Raw genomic sequence first — 20049 nt, 5'->3', positions numbered from 1 at the left:
AATGTTATAATCATAATGGAATGGCAAAAAAGATAAAGGAAAGAAAATAAACAAAATAAATTATTAAAGTAATCATGAAAGATAAATTTTCAAATTAATGACATTCACAAAACCACAGATGTAGGAATGTCAGCAAATACCAAGCGTGGAAATAACAACAACAAATGTTGACCTGGGTAAATCATATTTAAAGTGTGTAAAACCACGGAAGAAAACCATTTTGAAAAAAGAAAAGGGAACAAAACCACATTACCTATTGGAAATAAGAGAATTACAGAAGACTTATAGTAAGACACTAAGAAGGCAAGAAGGCATAGAAGTTAAAAGAAAGCCCTATAATTTTATATCAAACCAAACAATCACTCAAATATGAAAGAGAAATAAAAGACAAGCAGACAAATTGGAAAACCTAAAGAGATTGACAGCAAACTCTGTAAAAATGTTAAAAAATGTCAATAATATTGTATAAAAGGATTTCAATGAAACCCACAGCATTAAGATTGTAGTAATCCCCTGTAAAGAGGCAAATCAAGCTTTTAAAAGGAGAAGCAGTGAGAGAAACTACTTTTTTGTTTCTAAATAAGTGTATGTGGTGTATTTTAATTTTTAAAGCTCCTGTTTTAATTTACATTAGACCATATCAAGTCTGTTAATGGAGGAAAGGCCCATGGGGTATAATTTTATTTAGAAAATTTAAAATCCACAAAATTTGAACTTGAAAAAGTGAAAAATTGTGAACTTGAATACAAAGATAAAAATTATGGAATCTAAAAGATGGAGATTAAAATACAGACAGTAAAATGCACAGAACATCAAAAGTGAGACCTGATTAAGCACATCAACAAAACAACATACATTCAATAGGTGTGTCAGAGAAGTAGAAGAGACAATGGAAGAGAAAACAAATTCTAGGGAAAAAAACCTGAAAACATCACAAATTTAAATAAAAACACTACATATTCTAGAACCTTGGAGAACTTCAAGTAGGAAAGAGAAACAGATCCACAAACAGAAGCTTCATTAAAAAAATAATAAAAGCCAAAGACAACAGGGAGCTTCTTGAAAGAAATCAGAAAATTGTCACTTTGAAGGAAACCTTAGTAAGATTGACATCTGACTGCTTATCACAATTCATGGAGAGAAAAGATAATGGGATAATATATTCAAAGTGCTCAAAGGAAAAAAAATCCTGGAACCAAGAATCTTGTATTAGTCTCCAGGGCTGCCATAAGAAAATACTGCAGACTTGGTGGCTTTAAAAATGGAATTTCTCACAATTCTGGAGACTAGAAGTCCAAGATCAAGGTTCTAGCTGATTTGGTTCCTGGTAAGAGCTCACTTCCTGGCTTTCAGAAGGCTGGCTTTCTGGCTATGTCCTCACATGGCCTTTTCTCATTGCATACACACACACACACACACACACACACACACACACACACACAGAGAGAGAGAGAGAGAGAGACAGAGACAGAGACTGAGAGAGAACTGAGAGGGATAAATATTTCTCTTTTTATAAGGCTCCTAGTTCATTCAGATTAGGGCTCCACATTTATGACCTCCTTGAACTTTGATTCTCTTCTAAGGACCCTCTCTCCAAATACAAACACACTGGGGGTATGATTTTTAAATATAAATTTTGGAGAGGTGGGAGGCACAGTTCAGTCCAAAGCAAATCCTATTTCCTGCAAAGTTATATATTTTTTAAAGTGAAATAAAAACATTCACAGATTTTTTAAAAGAATCCAGTACTAACAGAGTCAGCTTACCATAAATACTAAAATGACTTGTCAGAATAAGCAAGTAAATAAAGTAACTTGCTTAACATAAACATAAAAGTTTACTTGAGATAAACTTATAAATGTTAGCAATAATAACAATGTAGTATTGGGTTGGTAACATATGTATTTTCAAGAGAGGGAAAGGAAAATTGAGCAATATAGGAATAACACACCTGAATATCATTGAACATAACTTCATATAAATATGAATTTTGATATTCATATTTGATAAGTTAAAGTGTACACAAGCCTTAGAACAACACTAAGAATAAAAGCGCATTATATGGAAATTAGATATCAAGCCACAAAAAGACATGGATGAATTGTAAATATTTATTGCTCAGTGTATGGGGCTCATGAGATTTTTGATTGAGGAAAAATACAAAATTCTAACAGGCAGTGGCACACAATAAACTTTATCAGGTGGTGGTGGTACTTCATGAGAGATGAAATCGCTCATACTATGATACTTTCCAGAAACTCATGGTGAAGGGGCCAGTCTTCACAGAGGCAGAGGAGCAAAGAAAATCCCAGGGAAGAGGGGGGCCAGAGAGGGCCTAATGTGTCCAAGTGAGGTCACACCACAGTATGGCTGAGAATTTCCAAAGAACACCAGCAGGTTGGGGCTTTATGACTACAAGTATTATGTTATTGATAGGTAACAGATGTTGGGTGAGATTTCATGGGGCATAAAATGCAGGCAGGCTGTATAAAGCTAAAAATCTGCTTAGATACGTTCTTTTAAAAACACTGAATGTGTCAAAGTTTGAGTTTGGTAGCCATGGGTTTTGAAAAGGATCTCACCGAGCAGTGAATAACCTAGGAGCCAATTCACAGAGGTCCTCTTTGGCTCATTTATTAGCACTAAATTAAAGAAGCCAGTCTAAAGAGGCTGCATACTGTGTGATGTCAACTATATTGTGCAGTGGTAAAATGATAGAGACTGTAAATGCTTACTGGTTGCCACAGGTATGAGGAGAAAGAAGGTCGAAGAGGGAAAACACTAGGAATTTTTAAGGCAGAGAAACTACAGTGCGTGGTTTGTTAATGGTGGGTACATGCTAAGTATTTATCGAGATCCATACACTTTACACCATAAAGAGTGGATCTTAATGTATGAAAATGAAGAAAAACCATCCAGGGAATCAGTCAGTGGAGGGAATACATAATGTGACAAAAAAAAATCTATATTGTAAAAGAGAAAAAGTTAGTGAGCTAAGTAACTTTGAAAATGAGTGAAATGAAAATAGAAGAGAAAGACATAAGAAATTGCGCAACTCTAATGGATCAAGTTGTTCTCTAAAAGAATACAGATTAACAATACAATATATACATGTACTATACATGATGCTGAAATTTGAACTATGTAGATAGTGGATTTTGTCAGGATGGGAGATTATGAATAAGAAAAACGAAGAAGCTAGAAGGACTTATGCCCAGCTGATCCTTCTCATTTCTTAAGTGTTGGCTGCACATAGTGATTTCCTTCCAAGTAGCACAGTATAAAAAAGGATTACAAGTAGCAATTGTACAATGAAGAAACATAAACACTTCAGGTAGGTGATTCCGGCCCACATCAGCAGTGACAGTTCATGTTCGTAGTATGGACTCTTGATGAGATAACAGGGCACTTGACTTCTGGGATTTCTTTCCAGAATACAGAACTCTACTGTACTGAATCCTGTGAAAAGCACAAGGCAGATCTCAATTACGTGACATAATAGAGGCTGAATCCTGTGAAAAGCACGAGGCAGATCTCATTACGTGACATAATAGAGGCTGAATCCTGTGAAAAGCATGAGGCAGGTCTCAATTATGTGACATAATAGAGGTAAAACAAGTGTGCAAAATGCACAAAAGTGAGTAGCTAATAAAAATATGTACATTTTTGAGGAAATGAATTTTACACACATACTAGATTACAGGAAAGCTGACATTATAATGGCCAATAGCCATCCAAAGTTAAAAGCGTGTTATTTTAGTGGAGTTTCAATTTGAGTCATTGACTGGTTTCAAAAAAAGGTACTCTGAAAATCCACTCTAACATAATATCCACTCTACTCAATAATGATGCATTTTCTTGAAAAAGTAACATTTTTAGGGTCATGAAACCTTTTTAGGGTCAAGATTGCTCTGACTATTACTTGCAGCAGGGAAGAGTGATGGCTGTGTGAATGGGGCCCACTATAGACGAGCAGAACCGACCTCAAATATCAGCACAAGAGGGGCCTCAGTAGAGGAAACTGGAGCATTGTTAAAAATGGAGTATCCTCTTTTCATTTAAACTATTCTAAAACAGCACATAAGATAATAGGTAGCGGGGTGTGAATTGCAGGATGTATTTTAACATATTAACCTGCCAGCAGTGAGCTGGGACTTCCTGAATAGTGGAATACGGAGTCTGATATACCTTGTTGCAGCAAAATGACTATTTAACTTGTGAAAATTATAGAAAATAACTATTTAAAGCCTGGAAAGTATCCTAAGGGTATACAGCAAATAAATAATCAAGATAAACTATTAAATATACAAAAGAGATGGTATCATTTAGCATTTGAGCTACCCCTGTACTTTAACCTCACCCCACAGTTTCATTGCAGAAACTCTACTGTGGTCTCTTTATTCAGAATCTATGGTCAGAACTTCCAGGTCTTCTTCACCTTTCAGTTCCCAACTCCAAAATGGGATACTGGGGGCTTGCGTTTCTCCCTCTCCTCACCGCCTCTATTGCATCTCTATTCTGACTGGTGCAATCCGAAGGCCTGAGGTTCCATTCCCATCCAGGATCTCCTTAGGGGATGACAGCTCTCCCCAGGTACAGCCTACTTGACTAAGCTCCAGCCCAGAGTCCTCAGTCTCCCTCACCCCAGCTCACTTGTAGAGAGCGGATTCAACGCTGAGGAGGGCAAGCTAAGATGTTAGGAAATGCCACATACCCAGTACACAGTCACATGGCAGAGGTGTCACTCTAGGACATGTTGGCCAGTATCGTACCCTCTGCTGCTGAGTGGTGGTGCAGACATCAGATCCAGATGAAGAGGTATACTCGGAGGAGGCAGAAATCCACAGCTGTCTGCAGGAACTGAAGTTAAGTTCATCCTAATGAACAATGTACAAAACAGTGGAGGTCTTAGGGGCAGTCAACTAAAAACCTACTTGAAGTTCCTTGATTCTGGTAACTACCTGTGAAATGGAGAAAGCTGCGATCAAAGTCACCCTTGAAGATTGGGAAGGCCGTATGTGTGTGTGCGTGTGCATGTGTGTACGTGTGTGTGTGCGTGCGTGTGTATGTGTGCGTGTGTGCGCGTGTGTGCGTGTGTGTATGTGTGCGTGTGTTTGCGTGTGTGTGTGTGCGTGTGTGTGTTTGTGTGTCTACACGCACTAGGTTGAGTGCACTCGGCAGCAAACAGAGCAGGCTGTGTGCAGGGCCGCAAGCATTCCACAAGCTGCACACAAGTTTTCTGATACGGAGCAAAGGCATTTTTAACACAGTGGGCTTAGATACAACCTCTAACCACACGCTGACTGAATAAGCTATTCAGACTAAATAATTAAATTTCTATGTATGTACCAAAACAGATCGCTGGTTGCCTAGGACTGGGACTTTGGGAGGTAAGGAGTTAATTTGTAAACTGATTAATTTTTTTTGAGCTAGAAAAAATAATTTTTTAACTAAAAAATTAACATTTTGTTTCTTTCTGTTCCCAAGGCTGGAGTGCAGTGGCGCAATTTCGCTCACTGCAACCTTCACCTCCCAGGTTCAAGCCATTCTCCTGCCTCTACCTCCCAAGTAGCTTGTTCTACAGGCTTATGCCACCATGCCTGGGTAATTTTTTGTATTTGCAGTAGAGACAGGGTTTCACCGTGTTAGCCAGAATGGTCTTAATCTCCTGACTTGGTGATCCACCCACCTCAGCTTCCCAAAGTGCAGGGTTTACAGGTGTGAGCTACCATGCCCAGCCTAATTACCTGTTTTTTAAAGATACAAAAATGACTGTATAAGAAGCAGAGGTTTCATTTCTCATAGTCTCATTTTCTCTTCTCTTTAGTTTTTATTTTTCATTAATAAAAGCTAAAAACTGGGTTTTAGGTTTTATCTGTATAATCTCTAAGTCCCCATGCAATATCATGCTTTTCCAGTGTAATGCAGACTCTGAAATAAGCTCTTCTTTCAAGGTGTTTATTTAACTCCAGTTACAGAAAACTTCAATAGATGCTCAATTTTTTCATTCAATTAATATGGTGTTGTATTAAATGTAACTAACTGGACTAAATAAATGGCAGGACCCAGAAATCTTATTAGAGATTTTCATTCTAATCTTTAAAACAATAATATTTACTCACTCTCTTAGCTTGTTAAAGTTCATCTCACTTCCACAAATCCAGGCATCCAAACCTTCTAGATATGCGAATGATTCACATTCCACACAAAATTATTCTCCTTCTGCCAACCCACTCATAAATTTCCTTTTATGAGAATACTATAACCCAAGAAGATTTTGTCAAAGTTTAATTTCATTTGTTTATATTACAAACATAATATTTTTACTGGGTTTTAAAATGTAAAATATCATAATGTTGAATACACTTCCTGCAAATAACAATAGTCTCTTAAAAACATTATCCAATTTACCTGTGCAACAATTTTCATTGTTGACATTTGCACATAGTTACACACACACACACACACACATCTTATTTTCAACAAGAATATTTTAAATCCCACTCTGGACTGTAGTAAGGTTTTCTGTTTTGTTGTAGTTGTTGTTGTTTTGTTTTTTAACTAAATATATTTTAAAAGTTAACTGCAGCATTTTACTCACTTTTTTTAACATTTCCATTTTGTGGATTTATCACACATTACAGAACTAGCCATTTATATTAATTCCATTATTTTCCTATTCCAAACAATATTGTAAAAATATTGGGGTCATATATTTTTAAATACAATCCCTGTGATTGCTTTCAGGAAAAAAAAAAGAAAAAACTACAACCAGAATAGGCCAGGTAAAGACACACACCTATAACCCCAGAACTTTGGGTGGTTGTGGCAAGCAGATCTCTTGAGCCCAGGAGTTCCAGACCAGGCTGGGCAACATGGAGAAACCCCATCTCTAACTAAAACACAAAAATTAGCCAGGGCGGTGGCAGGTGCCTGTAGTCCCAGATACTCGGGAGGCAGAGGTGGGAGGATCACCTGAGCCCAGGAGGTCAAGACTGCAGTGAGCCAGGAACAAACCACTGCATGCAAGCCAGGGTGACAGAGAAACACCCTGTCTCAATAACAACACACGCAAACCAAAACAGAATTAACGAAATGAAGTACCTGGGGAAAAGACTTTTTGAACTGGTTGAGCTCATCTCTGGTGAAACGAAGACAGTCTTGCAAGTGAGTCTTCCAGGGAACCACCTGACAGGTAAAGGGAGGACAGTTATCTGAGGGGGAGGCTTGGAAGATGCCCCAGCCACGTCCTCCTCCTGCTGGTGACTGCTAGACCCGTGGTGCTGACCTTGATTACAGGGCTTTCCGTTTTTCAAAGCTAGAGATGGTGATTGGCCAACTCAAAAAGCCATGTACCTTCTGTTCTCACCAAGAATTAGCTGCTTTTTGTGAATAAACAATCTGGGTTTAATTTCCAGAGCCTGAAAATGTTGATTCTGCCAGTTGTTGGTGCTTTTTGTGTTGTTTTTTTTCTTGAGGAGAATAGGATTTTTCAAGTCCCTGACCTGTGATTTTTAGACATCTGAAAACAAATTGATTTTTATATTGACTCCTGTCCTGTGGTCTCACTTATATTCATTGTTACTTTTCATAGATATTTTGTAGTTTTCCTAGAATTTTCTACATTGATGATTCTTTCCCCTACAAACAATAACACTTTGAGCTTTTGTTCTAAATTGTATCCTTGATTTTTTCTTTTTTCTTTTTTTGTGTTGTTACATTGCCTGAGACCTCCAGAACAGTGTTGAATAAAAGTGGTAAAAGAAAATAACGTTGGCTTTTCTCCAATTCAGGAAGAAAGCACTTTTCCTATTAAATATGTTGCCAGCTACAATTTTTTGTCAATGCTAATTATCAGGTTGGTAAAAGTTTCTTTTTATGCCCAGTGTGCTGAGTTTTTACTGTATTAAGAATAACAATTAAATTTTTTCAAAACCTTTTATTTACATTTCTTTATATCCAGAGTCAGCAAACTTCTTCTGTAAAGGTCCAGAGAGAAATGTGCCTGATATTTCCAGGTAATACAATCATTGTCATGACAACTCAACACTGTTGTTGTAAAACAAAAGCAGCCAAGACCACGGAAAATCAATGTGTGTGGCTGTTTACTACACAAGTGGTAGGCTACATTTGGTCCACATTTTGGTTGGCCAACCTAAGATGACGATAATCCTGTGATTTTCTTTTTAATCTGTTCTGTTAACAGGTGAATTTCCCTGAATTATTTTCAAGTGTTAAACCAATCTTCTATTCTTAGGCTAGATCCCACCTGGTCATGATGTGTAATTATTATCTGACATTTTACTTAACTTTAAGTATTTAATGTAAATCCCTACCATGGATTTCTTGCCTTTTCACATTTGTATTTTTATCTTCAAAGTAACAGCCCTACTCCCCAAAATACTGGCATTTTCTAGCTGTCTCAAACCTAAAATATACACTAGTTTTGAATTGCTCTTCCTATTCAATTACCAGAAATATACCTTAGAATTAATAATTTAAAAATCACCAAATAATTTGGTATATGTCGTAGATTATGCCAAATGATGTAAAAATTTTTATTCCCATCTGAGAAATAATCACCAAATTTTATTTTACCTTGATAAGTGTTGAAGTGGTGACAAAAGAGCATATCCCATTTTGACAGATTTATACACAATGTGTCTTTATTTCTACTGAAGTACTAGAGAATAAAGCCGGAAACAGCTTAACAGGAATGATACTTTCCCGTTTATACATATGAACATGCATTTTTGTGTCCTTAGATGAAAAATGTTTTCAATGCTCTCTGAAAAAAGAAAGTACCCATGTGCATTTACGTACATGTGCATTTACATACATGTGCATTTACATACATGTGCATTTACATACATGAGAAACAAAACACTGGAACTCTTCTGTAACCTACTTTCCGATTAATGAATACTGCCAAATATATCTACCTCTTTGCCCTACTCAAGTTGCTATTAAAATATAATCATTTTGAACATATTGCTAAGCCAAACTTTATCCTAATTGTTATAAATGTCTAATATTTAAGAAATAATATATAACTACTCTCATTAGCAGTTTGCGTAGTTTTCTTGAAGTTGATTTATAATCTTAATGAAGAAAGTTAATCTCACCACTGAGTTTACTGTCTCAAAAAATCATGTGAGCAGGTATTTATCACAGGTCTACGGAATATTATATATCTATCAGCTTTGCTTTAGTTAGGGAGCCAAGCTTGACATTTAAATGTATTGAGAACAAAATAATCATATAGTTATGTTAACTCTTATTAACAAAGGTTAATTTTTTTAACTCTTTGAAAAGTGATCCATTATTCTTCACAAATCCTTAATGATTACAGTGGTCTAAATGTGTCCTCCAAAATTCATATGTTAAAATTTAATCACCAATCTGATAGTAATAAGTGCGGCCTTTAGGCAGTGATTAAGTCATGTGGGTGGAGCGCCTGTAGATGGGATAGCACCTTAGAAAAGGGCTTGCCGAGGTGACTCCCTTCCTTCTGTCTCATCATCCAGCTGCAGCTACAGCGGACACAGCAGCAAGGCGCCATCCCGAAAGCAGAGGACAGTCTTCAACAGAAAATAGACCCGCCAGCACCCAGCCTCCAGATCTATGAGAAACAGATTTCTATTGTTTATAAATTACCTAGTCTGTGCCATTTTGTTATAGCAGAACAAAAGAACTAAGACAATGACCTTTTTTAAAAAAAAATTCTCTGTGAGTCTAATTCTCATTTTTTCTCAGTGCAAAAAACAACAGCACAGTATTTTCACATTCGGTACATAAATATGGTAAGCACATGAGTTCTGTTATTAGAGTTGTTTTTTTTTTCAGTGATATTATCCTACTTCCATTAATTGTCTAATGAATATTTTAGGTTTAGTAGAACAAATCTGAGTCACAAACCCCTGCCCACAGTTCCAAAATTATACTAAAGACTCCTAATTTTAAAATCCTAAATTGGGCAGAGAGCACTGGCTCACACCAGTAATCCCAGCACTTTGAGAGCCCAAAGTGGGCCAATCATTTGAGGTCAGGAGTTTGAGACCAGCCTAACCAGCTTGGTGAAATCTCATCTCTGCTAAATACAAAACTTAGCCAGGTGTGGTGGAGAGTGCCTGTAATCTCAACTACTTGGGAGGCTGAGGCAGGAGAATCACTTGAACCCAAGAGGTGGAAGTAGCAATGAGCCAAGATCCATTGCACCACTGTACTTCCAGCCTGGGCAAGAGAGTAAGATTCCCTCTCAAACAAACAAACAAACAAAATCCTAAGTTGTACTGTCATAAAAACCATCATGATTTTTTCACATATAGTCACATTACATTCACAATCTGTTTCTAAACCCAGTAGTAGTAAATCACCAGTAATTAACAATTACAAATAGATAAAAGACCACTTTACTTGGAGCAGGGAGATCCAAAATGGCCTAACAGAAACAGCTCTGGAATGCTGTTCCCAGCAAGAACAATGCAGAGCGTGAGTGATCACCACATTTGCAAACGAGTTTTTGTAGCCCACAGACCAGGAGATTCCTGGGCTGTAAAGCTCCATGAGTTTCCAGCATGGCTATTTCAGTGGGTGTTTCAGGTGTCCATACAAAAACTCACACAAATCCAGGGGGTGGTTTCAACAGGCACCTGGAATGCCTGGGATACAGAGCCATTTATTCAACTGAACAAAAGGGGGCTGAAACAGGGAGCCAGGTGATCTGGCTCAGCAGGTCCCACTGCCCACAAAGACCAGCTATCTGAAAAGCTCTGGATTGAGAGTTTCTCAGCAAGCACAGCTGGACCCAGGATGGTCCAGCTTGGTACAGGGAAGGGTGTCAGCCATTACCAAGGCAGTCTACCACTAGCAAGGGAGTCTGCCATTACCGAGGCAGTCTGCCATTACCGAGGCAGTCCGCCATTACTGAGGTAGTCTGCCATTGCCAAGGCAGTCTGCCATTACCAAGGCAATCTGCCTTTACTGAGGCAGTCTGCCATTACCAAGGTAGTCACCCATTACTGAGGCTGACTGCCATTACTGAGGCAGGTCTAACTGTATCTCTGTTAAAAGAAACCATGAGGAAATTCACATAGCAGCTGGGCAAAGCCCACAGAGCTCAGTAAAGCCTCCACTGGCTGACTGAGACTAGATTACCTCCTTGCTGGGCAGGGCATTTGTGAAAAAAGGCAGCAGCACATCAGGAACTTATAAATAAAGCCCCACCTTTCCAGAAGAGAGCACCTGGGGAAAAAAGGCATTTATGAGTTCCACTGAGGCAGACTTAAATGTACCTGCCCAGAAGCTCTGAACAGAACAACGGAGCTCCCAGCTCAGCACTTGAGCTTGACATCTGGCAGGTACCTTCTGGGATAAAGATAACAGAAGAAGAAACCAGAAGCAACCCTTACTGTTCTGCAGCAGCCACAGGTGATCCCCAGGCAAGCAGGGTCTGGAGTGGACCTCAACAGTCCTACAGCAGAGGGGACTGACTATTAGAAGGACAATTAAGAAAACAGAAATAACTTCAACATCAACAAAAAGGACGTACACTCAGAGACTCCATCTGAAAGTCACCAAGTAGATAAATCCACAAAGAGGAGAAGAAACCAGTGTAAAAAGGATGAAAACACCAAAAACCAGAATGCTTCTCCTTCTACAAGGGATCGCAACTCCTCACAAGCAAAAGAACAAAGCTAGATGGAGAAGGAGTGTGATGAATTGGTACAAACAGGCTTCAGAAAGTGGGTAATAATAAATTTCTCTGAGCTAAAAGCACGTGTTCTATCCCAATGCAAAGAAACTAAGAACCTTGAAAACAGACAAAATGCTAACGAAACTAAACAGCTTAGAGAAGAATATAAATGAATTAATGGAGCTGAAAAACACAAAACGAGAACTTTGCAAAGCATACACAAGTTTCAACAGCCAAATCAACAAAGCAGAAGAAATGATATCAGAGATTGAAGATCAACTCAATGAAATAAAATGAGAAGGCAAGACTAAAGAAAGAAGAGTGAAAAAAATGAACAAAGCCTCCAAGAAACATGGGATTGTGTGAAAAGACCTAATCTACATTTGATAGGTGTACCTAAATGTGATGAAGAGAATGAATCCAAGCTGGAAAACACTCTTCAGGATATTATCCTAGCAAGTTAGGCCAACATTCAAGTCCAGGAAACACAGAGAACACCACAAAGATATTCCTCAAGAAGAGCAACCCCAAGGCACATAATCATCAGATTCACCAGGGTTGAAATGAAGGAAAAAATATTAACGGCAGCCAGAGAGAAAGGGTTACTCAGAAAGGGAAGCTCATCAGACTCACAGTGGATCTCTCAGCAGAAACTCTACAAACCAGAATAGAGTGGGGACCAATATTCAACATCCTTAAAGAAAAGAACTTTCAGCTTAGAATTTTGTATCAGGCCAAACTAAACTTCATAAGCAAAGAAGAAATAAAATCCTTCACAAACAAGCAATTACTGAGAGATTTCATCACCACCAGGCCTGCCTTACTAGAGTTCCTGAAAGAAGCACTAAACATAGAAAGGAACAACCAGTACCAGTCACTCCAAAAACGTACTAAATGGTAAAGACCAATGACAATGAAAAAGCTGTGTCAACTAATGGGCAAAACAACCAGCTAGTATCAAAATGGAAGGATCAAACTCACACTATATTAACCTTAAATGTAAATGGGCTAAATGCCCCAAACAAAAGACACAGATTGGCAAATTGGATAAAAAATCAAGACCCATAGGTGTGCTGTATTCAGCAAATCCATCTCACATGCAAGGACACACATAGGCTCAAAATAAAGGGATGGAGAAAGATTTACCAAGCAAACAGAGAGCAAAAAAATTTTAAAAACAGGAGTTACGATCCTCATCTCTGATAAAATAGGCTTTAAACCAACAAAGACCAAAAGACACAAAGAAGGGCATTACATAATGGTAAAAAGATAAATGCATAAAGAAGAGCTAACAATCCTAAATATATACACACCCAGTACAGGAGCACCCAGATACATAGAGCAAGTCCTTAATGACCTACGAAGAGACTTAGACTCCCACAAAATAATAATGGGAGACTTTAACACTCCACTGTCAATATTAAACAGATTAATGAGACAGAAAATTAATAAGGATATCCAGGACTTGAACCTGGACCAAGCAAACCTAATAGACATCCACAGATTTGGACCAAGCAAAGATAATAAACATCTACAGAACTCTCCACCCCAAATCCACAAAATACACATTTTTCTCAGCACCACATCACATCTACTCTAAAATTGACCACATAATTGGAAGTCAATCACTCCTCAGCACATGTAAAAGAACACAAATCATAACAGTCTCTCAGACCACAGTGCTATCAAATTAGAACTCAGGATTAAGAAATTAACTCAGAACCAAAGAACTTCCTGGAAACAGAACAACTGGCTCTTGAATGTTGACTGGATAAACAATGAAATGAAGGCAGAAATAAAGATGTTCCTTGAAACCAACAAGAACAAAGACACAATGTACCAGAATCTCTGTCACATTTAAAGCAATGTCTAGAGGAAAATTTATACCAATAAATACCCACATCAGAAGCAAGGAAAGATCTAAAATCGATGCCCTATCATCAAAACTGAAAGAGCTAGAAGAACAAGATAAAAAAAAAAGCTCAAAGTCTAGCAGAAGACAAGAAATAACTAAGATCAGAGCAGAACTGAAGGAGATAGAGACACAAAAAACCTTCAAAAAAAAATCAATAAATTCAAGAGCTAGTTTTTTTAAGATCAAAAATAGACTGCTAGCCAGATTAATACAAAAGAAAAAAAGAGAAGAATGAAATAGATGCAATAAAAAATGATAAAGGGGACATCACCACCAATTCCACAGACATACAAACTACCATCAGAGATTACTACAAACAACTCTATGGACATAAACCAGTAAGCCTGGAAGAAATGGATAAATTTCTGGACATTGCACCCTCCCAAAACTAAACCAGGAAGAAATCAAAACCCTGAATAGGTCAATAACAAGGGCTAAAGTTGAGGCAGCAATGAATAGCCTACCAACCAAGAAAAGTCCAGATCCAGTCAGGTTCACAGCTGAATTCTACCAGATGTATAAAGAGCAGCTGATATGACTAATTCTGAAACTATTCCAAACTATACAAAAAGAGGGAATCCTTCTCAAATCATTTCATGAGACCAACATCATCCTGATACCAAACCTGGCAAAGACTCAACAAGAAAAAATAATATCAGGCCAATATCCACGATGAACATAGATGCAAAAATCTTCAATAAAATACTGGCAAACCAATTGCAACAGCACATCAAAAAGCTTATCCCTCACAATCAAGTAAGCTTCATCCTGGAGATGCAAGGCTGGTTCAACATACTCAAGTCTATAAATGTAATTCACCACATAAACAGAACCAAAGGCAAAAACCACGATTGTCTCAGTAGATGTAGAGACAGCCTTCAACATAATTCAACAGCTCTTTATGCTAAGAACTGTCTATAAACTAGGTATCAAGGGAAAGGATCTCAAAATAATAAATGGTATTTTATGACAAACCCACAGCCAATATCATACTGAATGAGCAAAAACTGGAAGCATTCCCTTTGAAATCTGGCACAAGACAAGAGTGCCCTCTCTCACCACTCCTATTCAATATACTATTGGAAGTCCTAGCCAGAGCAATCAGGCAAGAAAAAGAAATAAAGTGTATTTAATTAGGAAAGGATTAAATCAAACTATCTCTATTTGCAGATGACATGATTGTATATTTAGAAGACCCCATTGTCTCAGCCCAAAATCTCCTTAAACTGATAAGCAACTTAAGCAAAGTCTCAGGATACAAAATCAATATGCAGAAATCACAAACATTCCTATACACCAATAACAGACTTAAAGAGAGCCAAATCATGAACAAATTCCCATTAACAATTGCTACAAAGAGAATAAAATACCTAGGAATACAACTAACAAAGGATGTAAAGGACCTCTTCAAGGAAAACTACAAACCACTGTTTGAGGAAATAAGGGAGGACACGAACAGATGGAAAACATTCCATGTTCATGGTTAGCAAGAATCAATATTATAAAAGTGGCCACACCGCCCAAAGTAATTTACAGATTCAATACTATCCCCATCAAACTACTTATGACCCTCTTCACAGAACTGGAAAAAGCCACCTTAAACTTCATATGGAACCAAAATAGAGGCCGCATAGCCAAGACAATCCTAAGGTAAAAGAACAAAGCTAAAGCTTCATGCTACCTGACTTTAAACTATACTACATGGCTGCCATAGTCAAAACAGCATGGTAGTGGTACCAAAACAGCACTGGAAACCAATGGAATGAACGGAGGCCTCAGAGGCAATGCCACACATCTACAACCATCTGATCTTTGACAAACCTGACAAAAACAAGCAATGGGGAAAGGATTCCCTGTTTAAGAAGTGGTGTTAGGAAAACTGTAGCCACATGCAGAAAGCAGAAACTGGACCCCTTCCTGACACCTTACACTGAAATTAACTCCAGATGGATTCAAGACTTAAACATAAGGCCTAACACCATAAAAACACTAGAAGAAAACCTACGCAAAACCATTCAGGACATAGGCATAGGCATGGACTTCATAACTGAAACACCAGAAGCATTGGCAACAAAAGCCAAAATAGACAAATGGGATCTAATTAAACTCCAGAACTTCTGCACAGCAAAAGAAACAATCATTAGAGTGAACCTGCAACCAACAGAATGGGAAAAAATTTTGCAATCTACCCATCTGACAAAGGGCTAATATCCAGACTCTACAAAGAACTAAAACAGATTTACAAAAAAAAAAAAAACATTCAAAAGTGGGCGAAGGACATAAACAGACACTTTTCAAAAGAAGACGTATATGAGGCCAACAAACATATGAAAAAATGCTCATCATCACTGGTCATTAGAGAAATGTAAATCAAAAACACATTGAGATATGATCTCATGCCAGTTTGAATGGCGATCATTAAAAAATCTGAACACAACAGATGCTGGAGAGGATGTGGAAAAATAGGAACACTTTTACACTGTTGGTGGGTGTGTAAATTAGTTCAACCATTGTGGAAGACACTGTGGTGATTTCTCAAGGACCTAGAAATAGAAATTCCATTTGACCCAGCAATCCCATTACTAGGTATATACCCAAAGGATTATAAATCATTCTGTTATACAGACACATGCACCTGTACGTTCATTGTGGCACTGTTTATGATAAAAAAAAGACCTGAACCAACCCAAATGTCCACTGATGATAGACTGGACAAGGAAAATGTGGCACATATACACCATGGAGCTATGCAGCCATAAAAATCGATGAGTTCATGTCCTTTGTAGGAACATAGATTGAATCTGGAAACCATCTCTCACAGCAAACTAACACAAGAACAAAAAATCAAACAGCACATGTTCTCAGTCTTAAGTGGGTGTTGAACAATGAGAACAATGGACACAGGGATGGGGGCATCACACACTGGGATCTGTTGGGGGTGACTAGGGTAGGGACAGTGAGGGATAGAGAGGTTGGGGAGGGATAACATGGAGAAATGCCAGATACAGGTGATGGGGTACAGAGGCAGCAAACCACAGTGCCATGTATATACCTATGCAACAATTCTGCATGATCTGCACATGTACCCCAGAAACTAAAGTACAAAAAATTTTTTTTAAATAAGACCCGGTTACTCTTAAAATATATCATTTCATAAAACTCATGATTTATCTTAAGAAATAAGTTTTCAGATTTTAACATATGTGTAATAGAGTTTATCTTTCGATGTGTAGAAAACTCACAGTCAACTGAACAGCCATCAGGAGGCAGTGCTCAATGCATGCAGAAATTTAGAAACATATTCATATTGTCATTAATATGGAGATACGTGCATTTTCAGTTGTATGTGTTTTGCTTAATTGGCATTAAATGTGTTAAAATAGACTAAAATTCAACCCTAAACAAAAGGAAATCCTAAAATCATGCAGAATCTAAGCAAAGTCTATAAGCAATAAATTTGATGAATAATATTTGTCATCTAGAACAATGACCACAGTTGTATATTATCTTGTGAATTAAAAAACTAAGTGCTGTAATGAACCTAGGAAGACACTTTCAGGTACAACCATGTGTCACTTAATGATGAGGATGCGTACTGAAAATGCATTTTTAGGCAAACTCACCATATAGACATCAAAGAATATATTTACACAAACCTAGAGGGCATAGCCTACTACATACTTAGGCTAATAAGGAATAGCCTGTTGCCCCCAGGATACACACTTGTATATTATGATACTGTGTAGAATACTGGAGGCCATTGGAAGATAATGGTAAGTATTTATGTATCACAACATAGAAAACATGCAGTAAAATATGGTGTCATAATTTTATAAAACCAGCATTGTACATATAGTCCATCAGTGACTAAAATGTCATGTGGCACATGGCTGTAACTTCATTGTGTTCTAAAAGATTGCCTATGATAAGTATCTTAGACTATGAATGAAGATGAGAAAAAAATGTCAACTTCTTCATAACAGATATAAGAAATTCACAACAAAGAAAGTCTGGCGTGACAGACTCATGCATAATCTAGAACTATTTTTAAGACATCAAACACTAATGTGTTAGAAATCTCCTGTCGGCTTTGACCAAAAGCTCCTTAACTTCTAATGGGATTTAAATCTTGAGAAAAATAAAACTGCATAGAAAATACTGATTTATTCACAGTTTTTGACATGCTTTAAAATTCTAATGTCAGTGCTACAAAGATCAAGGTCATGAATGCCAATTATGAAAAGCAGCACATCATTGTGAAGCTAAAAATAACTGCTGGTCACAAAAAGTTGCTTGCCTATTTAAGTTTAACCTGTAAAACAATCCCAAAGAATGAAATTTTCTCCAACAATTTTGCTGTGCGTTCTGAAAACCTGGATAGGTGTCAGGTGACCCGACAGAAAACTGACTAAAAGTTTTACGGAATTGAGATCCTCCAGCCTTTTATTCTAAGCTGCCATGGATCTTGATTCTTGATGTAGTTCACGGCACATATCAGAAAAGGGAAAAATGATCATGGTGAAAAATATGGCTAATCGATTCTGACTCTGATGGTCTTTATGGTCAGCTACAGTCCCTCAACATGCCAGTCAATAGGCCTCTTAAAAAATCCTTTGAAGAAAGATTATAATTTCAGGATTTTTTCTGAAAACATTCCAATGATACTTGCTGGTATTATCAAGAAAGCACCAGCATCAAAACCTGCCTAATGATCATGAGTGACGTGGACTATTCGAGAGCAGAACATAAGAAAGGCTCTATAGGCCGGATGTGATGGCTCACGATTGTAATCCCAACACTTTTGGCGGCCAAGGTAGGAGGATCATGAGGTCAGGAGATTGAGACCAGCCTGGCCAACATGCTGAAACCCTGTCTCTACTAAAATAAAATAAAATAAAAAATAGCTGGGCATGGAGGCACATGCTTGTAGTACCAGCTACTCAGGAGGCTGAAGCAGGAGAATCGCTTGAACCTGGGAGGTGGAGGTGGCAGTGAGCCAAGATGGCACTACTGCCCTCACGCCGAGGCCACAGAATGAGACTCTGTCTCAAAAAGAAAAAAAGGGTCTGTCATCGCTGGGATTCCGAGAGCTGTAGTGGATCAGACTGGCAGCAGACCACCAAACACTGACCACTCCCTGTTTTTGGCAAAAGTTGGGCTTTGGGAAGTGCTTCTGAGCTTCTTCTCAGTCCAACCACTGAGCTGGTCCTTACTGGTTGTCGTGTAAAATCCAGTTTTCATCACAATCTGATGGAGAACTGATTCGTTGTTGCATACAATAAATAAGGCAACACTTCAAAAACATGGTTTTTTGGGGGGGTTAGCTCATGAGGCACCTACTTAGCGAATTTTGTCACCTTTCCAATTTTCTTCAATGGTCAAATGACAGTAGAATGGTCAGCACGGAATTATTCTGCCACTTCTTCTGTACTTGTAAGATCAGCTCTGATGATGGCTCTCCGTGGTCCTGTCGACTTCGGATGGCCGGCCACTACGCTCCTCATCTTCAAGGCTCTCGTCTCCTTTGCAAAGGTTTGGGAACCACCACTGCACTGTACATCCATCAACAGCTCCCGGGCCAAGCGCGTTGTTGATGCTGCAAGTTGTCTTCATTGCTTTACGACCCATTTTGAACTCAAATAAGAAAATAGCTCAAATTTGCTTTTTGTCTAACATCATTTCTGTAGTCTAAAACATAAAATAAACAAGTAGTAAGTCATTAGCAAAAAAAAGTGAAAATTGCCCATTAAAATGGTACATAACATAACTACATTTATTTAAGAATGTATTCCAACATCAAATGGCGAATTCCAACACCACATACACTGTGTTATGTTTGTACCAACCTAATATCTTGAGGATCAAGGAAGTGGCACTAAATATTTTTTCAATGTGTTCATGAAAATAATTCACTAGCAACAGCAGAAGAATTCAATAAAAGAATATAAAAAAATAAATAGGATGTTATCTATATGTGTATATCTACACATACATATAAATATATATGGCAATATATATCTGTCTCTCTGTGTGGATAGACACTGAGGTAAAATAAATTTGGCCAGAGACTGTGTCCTTTTCTTGAACTTCTATATAATAAACTGCAATCTGACTTAGTAGGTAAACCAACTGAAAGCCTAACTTAGCATATTTTTTGTAACAGTTGAGGCTCTGCCAACCACGGTAGGTGAACTTCAGCCAATCAGAGGCTGCCAACCAGTGCCCATGCCCGAATAAGACAAAGGCTGTACCCAGTTTTGCTGTTTCTCTACCTACCTCTCTTCCATTTGCTGCCGAGAAACACTGTCTGCCCAAGTTGCAGAGAGGAATGCTGTGAATGACTTCCGATTCTGAAAACTGCCCAATTTGCATCACAAATGTTCTTTGCTCAATTACGCTTTGTTAAATTTGTCTAAAATTTTCATTTTACGTGTGTGTG

At 37.9% G+C, this 20049-nt stretch overlaps 1 long non-coding RNA gene across 5 annotated transcripts in view; it reads right to left on the bottom strand.

Moving 5' to 3' along the window:
- Nucleotides 1-1932: 1932 nt before the first annotated feature.
- LOC118148565 (uncharacterized) overlaps nucleotides 1933-20049 on the bottom strand; it is a 44900-nt gene continuing 26783 nt past the window's right edge. The window contains exons 4-8 of one of the 5 annotated variants that reach the window (XR_004735423.3): nucleotides 18951-19298; nucleotides 8599-9622; nucleotides 7105-7188; nucleotides 4715-4877; nucleotides 1933-3459 (exon numbers count right to left, since the gene is read on the bottom strand). This is a non-coding gene — a long non-coding RNA (uncharacterized LOC118148565). The remainder of the gene's footprint in view (nucleotides 3460-4714; nucleotides 4878-7104; nucleotides 7189-8598; nucleotides 9623-18950; nucleotides 19299-20049) is intronic. The other 4 variants (XR_008477042.2, XR_008477044.2, XR_008477045.2 and 1 more) reach the window with 4 other exon arrangements.

Source organism: Callithrix jacchus, chromosome 16 (assembly GCF_049354715.1).
Source record: "Callithrix jacchus isolate 240 chromosome 16, calJac240_pri, whole genome shotgun sequence".
NCBI lineage: Eukaryota > Metazoa > Chordata > Mammalia > Primates > Cebidae > Callithrix > Callithrix jacchus.
This window is presented reverse-complemented; position numbering and strand designations above follow the sequence as displayed.